A 6,961-nucleotide genomic window follows, 5' to 3' on the forward strand; every position below is an offset into this window, starting at 1 on the left:
TCCCCAAGCTAGAGGTCAAACTTTCCTCGCCTCATTTCTCCGTTTCTGCTTCTTCCGCTTTCGTGAAAAAGCGAAGTCTCCTTCACCGCGCTCTGTAGTAACTTCGGTAAAACATAAGGAATTGGAGAAGAGGACAACCAAAGGTTCAACACACTCCATTGTCAGACCTTATGAAACCTCCTGTTGCAGATGGTCAGATCCAAGAGTCGAGCTTATAAACATATGTCAATTTCATTTGGACTCTGCTTTCTCACGGCACCTGTTCCCCCACAAAGTTCCGCCTTCCCCACAAGTATAAAACAATATGCGCCAACCTCCTCAGCTATTTGCCTTCTTCCTCAATTTACTTCTGTGCGCTCTTTTGCAAAGAGCTGAATTTTAACCCTTGACAATCTTTTCTAAACATTCACAAATGCAAAGCAGGTTTTTGTTGAAGGCAGCACAGATTATATAGATTGGGAGCATTTAGAACTTCAGCTGCAGGGAGAATTTGTTTTTTTCAGTGTAATGCCTCCCAAATTGGAAGAAAGAAACTCTCTAAGTAAATAGGTTCTGGTTCACGCCTCCAATTCCCATCGCGGGTGCCTAAAATATCGCAGTTACGTCATTATTTATCGCCAAAGCATTCGTGCCCGTATATTCCTGCCGCCCACCGACTGTGAGTCTGAGGTTGCAGTCAGATCGGCCGAGATCTCCTGAAGTCGGGGAGCTGGCTCTATATGGCGATTAGCCGACCTGAGTTCATGTTTGAAATGTCAGTGGGTTAACTTCAACAGTTCGTCCGATATTCTTTCTGGATTAAAATAAGTGACTAAATAAATTGAAACTCGTAAAAAACGTGTTTTTGTGATCAGTATACAAAGGAGTATTTGTGAGCTGCAGCGAGGATTTGCCAATAGTGACGTCACCATCGTGAACCACGTGGGGACTTGCGGGGTTTTGGTTGGACAAGAGCACAGATGTACAGCTCCTGATTGCACTGCAGACAGGGTTCACGCCCCCCAACATAGGGAGCCAATCAGAAAGCAGGAATAATTTATTTATACTGACTGTTACTAATCTGTTTACTTTTTTCTTTTAATTCCCGGCCAAGAAATAGAGGCCTTGAAATTCTGAACATATTTAGGAGAGATAATATGAAAAAAATTCTGGACACTAAGGGGACGAGTTAGAACGTTTCTGGCCAATCAGCTACGAGATTCTTGAGTGATGTTTTAGTCAGAGTGCTGGGGGCGGAGGTGGTGGTGGAAATGGTATCTGACGTCACTGTTTACTGTGATCTGATAATGAAACTGCTGCCCCAGTGACCCGCGACCAGCTACGCTATGGTGGAGCACCTCAGTGGAAATAGGCTTTAAAATGCTTTCTGATACAAAACATACAATCCAGGACATAGTCAATTGATCAGACAGCATCCATGGGGGCGCAAAGGAATATCAACTCGTACTGGGAGCCATTTTACCTGAGCGCCCATAACACATCCATGCACCAGCCGCTTACACTGCATGAAAATAACAGCGTTAAAGGGACACGTGTTCAACAACAAAGGATGCACCTTCTGCAATCCCACCAGACACCCGCGTGTTTATTCAATCACCGACCGAGTGTTGCATTTTGTCAATATCTCAGACACCTCAACCACGTCATCCTAGTATTAATGTTTTACTCACGGTCATGGTCTGGGACAGAAATTTGTAAATCTCTGTGAATTTGTCACCACAAAGTGTTATCATTTTTTCCAAGACTCCTTGTTTACGTCACTGTTATGATCCAGCAACAATTAATATATAATTGAGACAGGTTTTTTTTATAACAAATAAAACATTTATTAAACACTGCTAAAAAAAAGCTTGAACAATTCTTAAAGCGATAATGTGACACTCGAGAGACTTATGACGGAGACATGGATAACGGTTGTAGATAAAAAGTGAGAGATGTTTTGAACGGTGGCTTCTTCCACGATGATTGTCCTTCTCATGTGTGAATTCCCGGCCAACCGTCCTCTTCTATTCACCAGTGACGTCATCTGAGGAAATAGATAAACAATGCATGTTGGCTCTCTTAGCAACCGGAAGGAAATAAAGTTGATGAGTCAAAATACGGGCGATATTTCATTATTCGGCATCAGACATGGTGCCCATGAGAATTTGCAGACAATATATCTGTTTCGCAAGGCCACAGGCCCACGACAATTATTCCTCTGAATAACAATGACTTGCTGCCCGTCGCCTCCTGACCCCAGTCCCACAGTGTTACATGTCTCTCATCTGTTAATCACTGGGTAACTTGGAATCACTCACAGCCGGGGCTCTGCTCAACTCATCGGCTTGTCAATAATGAATGTGTTCCCTTTGCAAGTTATACCTGGCATCGACAGCCTCATGTTCTGCTCACTTACCTCTTCAGATCACTGTAAACAGATCGATCGCCCAGAACCAGTCCCTGTTAAACGGAAGTAAATCATGTGATCAGCAAAAGTTAATAACAAACTCAGTCTGTGAGAGAGGAGAATTGGAAGAACACCGAAAAGGACTTCCACACATGTAACAAATCGGCTCGGAAAGACCGTGGGACGGAGGGACCAGGGTTAAAAGAGATCCTATTACACATCACAGGAGTCAGGAGAGATCCAGTAGACCATAAGACACAGGAGAAGAATATGGCCATTCGGCCCTCGAAGGCAGCTCCACCATTCTATCATGGCTGATCCATTACAATACTCAACCTCAATCACTTGCCTCTTTATGTATTGTCTGACACCCTGATCTATCAACTTGCCTCCTTTCCGTAATGTTTGACACCGTTATTAATCAAGAAACGACCAACTCAGTAGTCCTCGAGCAGGATTCGCTGTAGTTTAACTGGCAGGGAGTAAAGCAGGAAAATGCAATGTTGCCATCACTGACTTTGAGGCCGCAGCCATATCCGGCAATAAACTGCACGGATACACCACACTCCGGCTGAAGATATTGCTCCTGATGCCTCTCTTTCAAAGGGAGCTCCTTGAATTCTGAGTTTGTGTCCTCTGGGCACAGAGCGCCCAGGATCAGAGACCTCCTCTCCACGTCCTCTCTATTTAGGGCTTTCAATATTCGAAGTTTCAAAGTTATCGATCCCTCAATCTCCTGAACTGCCGTGAGCTTTGGGGTAGAGTCATTAAACGCTCCTCATACCTGAAGTCTCCCTGAAGGCAAGCTAAGGCGCCTAATGTGTTGAGAGAATTGGCGGAGGTTATAGTGGACGTGTTAGCAATCATTCGTCAGAACTCTCTAGACTCTGGGCAGGTGCCGGCGGACTGGAAGACAGCAAATGTCACGCCAATTTTTAAAAAGGATGTAGGCGAAAGACTGGCAACGATAGGCCAGTTAGCTGAACATCTGCAGTTGGGAAGATGCTTGAAGCTGCTATTAAGGAAGAAATAGCGAATCATTTAGAAATAAGTGGCGCTTTAGACAGACGCAGCATGGATTCAGAAAAGGCAGGACCTGTTTGACAAACTTACTGGAGTTCTTTGAGGACATAATGAGTGCAGTGGATAGAGGGGAACAGGTGGATGTCGTACACTTGGATTTACAGAAGGCGTTCGATAAGGTGCCGCACAAGAGACTTATAAATAAGATACGGATGCAGGGAGCATGATGTAAATGGGCGTTTCTCCGGTTTGTCAGTCAGTGGTGAGTGGGGTATCGCAGGGGTCGGTGCAGAGCCCGCAGCTGTTTACCATTTGCATTGATGATTTGGAAGAGGGGAGTGAGTTTAACGTAGCAAAATTTGCTGACGGCACTAAACTGAGTAGAAAAGCAAATGGCACAGAGGATGTCCTGACACTGTCATACTGATGGTGTGCTCCACCGTGCAGACTAACACATGATACTTCATGAGTTCATCCGCCATTTCTGTGTCTCCCATTGCTGCCTCTTCGACTTCATTCTCGCTGTCGGATGTCTCCCTTCAGGGTCAGTTTCTTACTGTGTGAGGTGGAAACAATTACTTCAAAAAGGGATTGACGCAAATAATCCCCTCACCGTGTAAGTGGAGTTTCCATCTTGTTCATTGTTCCTTGCGCCCTGAAAAGAGAAATTGAAGACATTTTGCCGTTTAACCAAGTGCTCAACAGTTGTATTCTGTCTCTCCACATGTAAACCCCGAGGGTATCAATCTTCACATTCATTGCAGCTTGCAGCAATATTGCACCATTCGCCATTCGACGCACTGCGTGTTTCTGATTCAGTGTGAGAGCAATATCTATTTTCTCTGACATCAGGAGCGCTCCCGAAAGACATAAATTCATTCGGAAACACTCAGCAATAAGGGTAGCATGATGCATGTTACTTGATGAGGAACTCGTCTCCAATACCATTCATCTTGAGAGATAAATCTGGATCAGAATGTGCCCGTGACAGATTGGGGATACGGACTTGTGGCCTCAGGACGCTGACCGTATTTGCTATTTCTCGTAAACGCTCACAAAGATCATTGCTGATCACAGTCAGACAGGTTCAGATCTGACCATGTTTTCCCTGATCTGGAAAGGAAGCGGAAAAGCAGAAAAAACAGTGGAGAGGAAGGTTTTCTAGCTGGAAGGTGATCGGTGGGCCTGGACACTGGGGAAAGGTAAAGGGCTAAAGAGGATGCTGGACCATGGCAGAAATGGAAGTGGAGGGGCACCAGGGGAAGTTGTTGGGCAGGTGGGGGAGAAGATATTTGAGTCCAGAGTGGAGAATAAGTAGAAAGTGAACGAAATACCGATCGGAATATGTCGACCGATGTTCGCTTGCAAAATAATGACCGAGATCATGAACATAAAACAAAGATCCGACCTGTTCATTCCTTAAGAAATTTTCATAGGTTCCCGATGCGTTCACGGTGTTTGTATCCAAAGTGCCTGCGGGAACAATACAGATACGTCACACCGGTGAAGAGCATCATGGGCCGTTGTTAATACAGCGGATGTCAATCCGGCCACGAAACAAAATGCCAGCGATAGCATGAACTACATTCCATATAAACATATAACAATTACTGCACGGAAACAGGCCATCTCGGCCCTTCGTCTTACCCTTAAGCTTTTGCCCCCTAAGTCTCCCACAAACGCCAGAGCCGGGTAATAATAATTTAGGTCAGATACAGAAAGGAAAATACCATACCGTCCCTCCAATTATATTATAATCCTCAGTTGAAAATTTCCACTTATTAAACTGGACAACCCAACAACCTAAGCAGCATTATTCGTGACCATGGATCAAAACCTCCAGCTTCTGTGCATTAGGAACTAACATGTTTAAATGAAATATTAAGATATCCATGGGTTCAGTAATAGAACAGTTGAAAAGCAGTTCACTCACCCTTCCTTCCGGAATTGATGCTCGTGACGTATTGGGATTGTGGCGGATCTCTGATCCTGAATAAACAGAAACAAAGGACAAATTAGGAATCCGGCAGCAAGTGACTTTCTTGCACTGATACACCAAATGATATAATTCCTATTCATCCATTGGATACTCACTGGTTTTTACTACAAACTATTCCGGTTATCAGATGCCCGATTCCAGTCCTACTCGATCTTTACAACAGTGGCCATATTGGATTGCACAGCGATAGTGTTTCGGGCTTTCAGATCTCAGTTTGTCAGGGGAAAGTGACACATGTATCACTGAACGCTTCCGCTTTCAGACAAATGTTCACATTTCAGGAAAACAACGCCCACGTGAAAGCTTAATGCTGATTCTGTCCCCGGACTGTCCCTGATCTGTGGAATGATTCCGGAATTGCTGATCAATTTTAGCAGCTTTTGGGAAATGAGATGTAAAAACACAAACAGATGGAGTCCGAGCGGTCCCCGTTTTTTTAAAAATCACCAGAAGAGAGGCGAGATTTTACCAACTGCTCCATTATACCCGAAATTGATTGTTGTCGACAGGGTTGCCGATTGTTGTATCCAGTCACATATGGCAAATTTATTTCCCATGATAGGGGATTATAGGACAAGAGGGCACGACTTCAGGATTGAAAGGCGTCCATTTAGAACAGAGGTGCGGAGAAATTACCTTAGACAGACTCTGGTAAATCTGTGGAATTTGTTGCCACGAGAGGCTGCGGAGGCCTAGTCATTGGATGTATTTAAAGCAGAGATAGATAGTTTCTTGATTATCCAGGGCATCAACGGGTTTGGGGAGAAGGCAGGTCAGTGGAGATGACTAGAAGACTTGGGTCAACCTATGAGTGAATGGCAGAGCAGACTCGATGGACTAAACGGCCTACTTCTGCTGCTATATATTATGGCCTTATGGTCTGATATGCGATACCGCTCACCGAAAGGACATCAGTGCCTGGTGGACATCTCCACCCATGCACCGTTCGTGTTCCATTCCTGAGCCTTTCACATGTCCCGTCACCAGATATTTATCTATTTCCCTCTCCAGCTTGTGTAATTTGCTTCATTCACCTGTCGCATCACAAATTTGTGTTAAAGCTTCCAATATCCCACTTCTGCAAAAAAAAAAATCTACCGCACCAATTAAAAGTAGAGGCGATATTCGGAGAAAACAAGCATTTACCCGCCAGTTTTCCTCGCGATCAACCATCCACTGACTCCGCCGATCAGGCCCACGCCAAGTAAACCAAGTAGAATGCCCACGATGGCGCCAGAGCCGAGGGTACGATTGCCATCTGTTTTTGCTGATAACACACATGGGGAAAATATATATATATATATATATTACATTCTGAGAATAGGTCTTTATCAGTGGCAAATTCATTTTCACAGCAATCTGACTGGGTCAGTTTTGAGTTGTATACTGTGTCACAAGGATTATTCCCGGAATAAAAGGGTTAACATACCAGGAATGTTTAATTGGTCTGGGTGTGTACTCGTTTGAATTTAGAAGGATGGATGGGGCTGGGGGGGGGGGGGTATCCCATTGAAACTTTCCGAATGTTGAAATGTCTAGACAGAGTAGAT

At 44.5% G+C, this 6,961-nt stretch overlaps 1 long non-coding RNA gene across 1 annotated transcript; it reads right to left on the reverse strand.

The window, feature by feature from the left end:
• Positions 1-1,888: 1,888 nt before the first annotated feature.
• LOC140722515 (uncharacterized) lies at positions 1,889-6,663 on the reverse strand. The gene is made up of 6 exons (XR_012097644.1): positions 6,558-6,663; positions 5,346-5,401; positions 4,821-4,885; positions 4,026-4,067; positions 2,399-2,442; positions 1,889-2,026 (listed from the first exon to the last, which is right to left on the reverse strand). It is a non-coding gene; the product is annotated as an uncharacterized lncRNA (long non-coding RNA).
• Between the last annotated feature and the right edge of the window lie 298 nt (positions 6,664-6,961).

Source organism: Hemitrygon akajei, unplaced genomic scaffold (assembly GCF_048418815.1).
Source record: "Hemitrygon akajei unplaced genomic scaffold, sHemAka1.3 Scf000078, whole genome shotgun sequence".
Classification (NCBI taxonomy): domain Eukaryota; kingdom Metazoa; phylum Chordata; class Chondrichthyes; order Myliobatiformes; family Dasyatidae; genus Hemitrygon; species Hemitrygon akajei.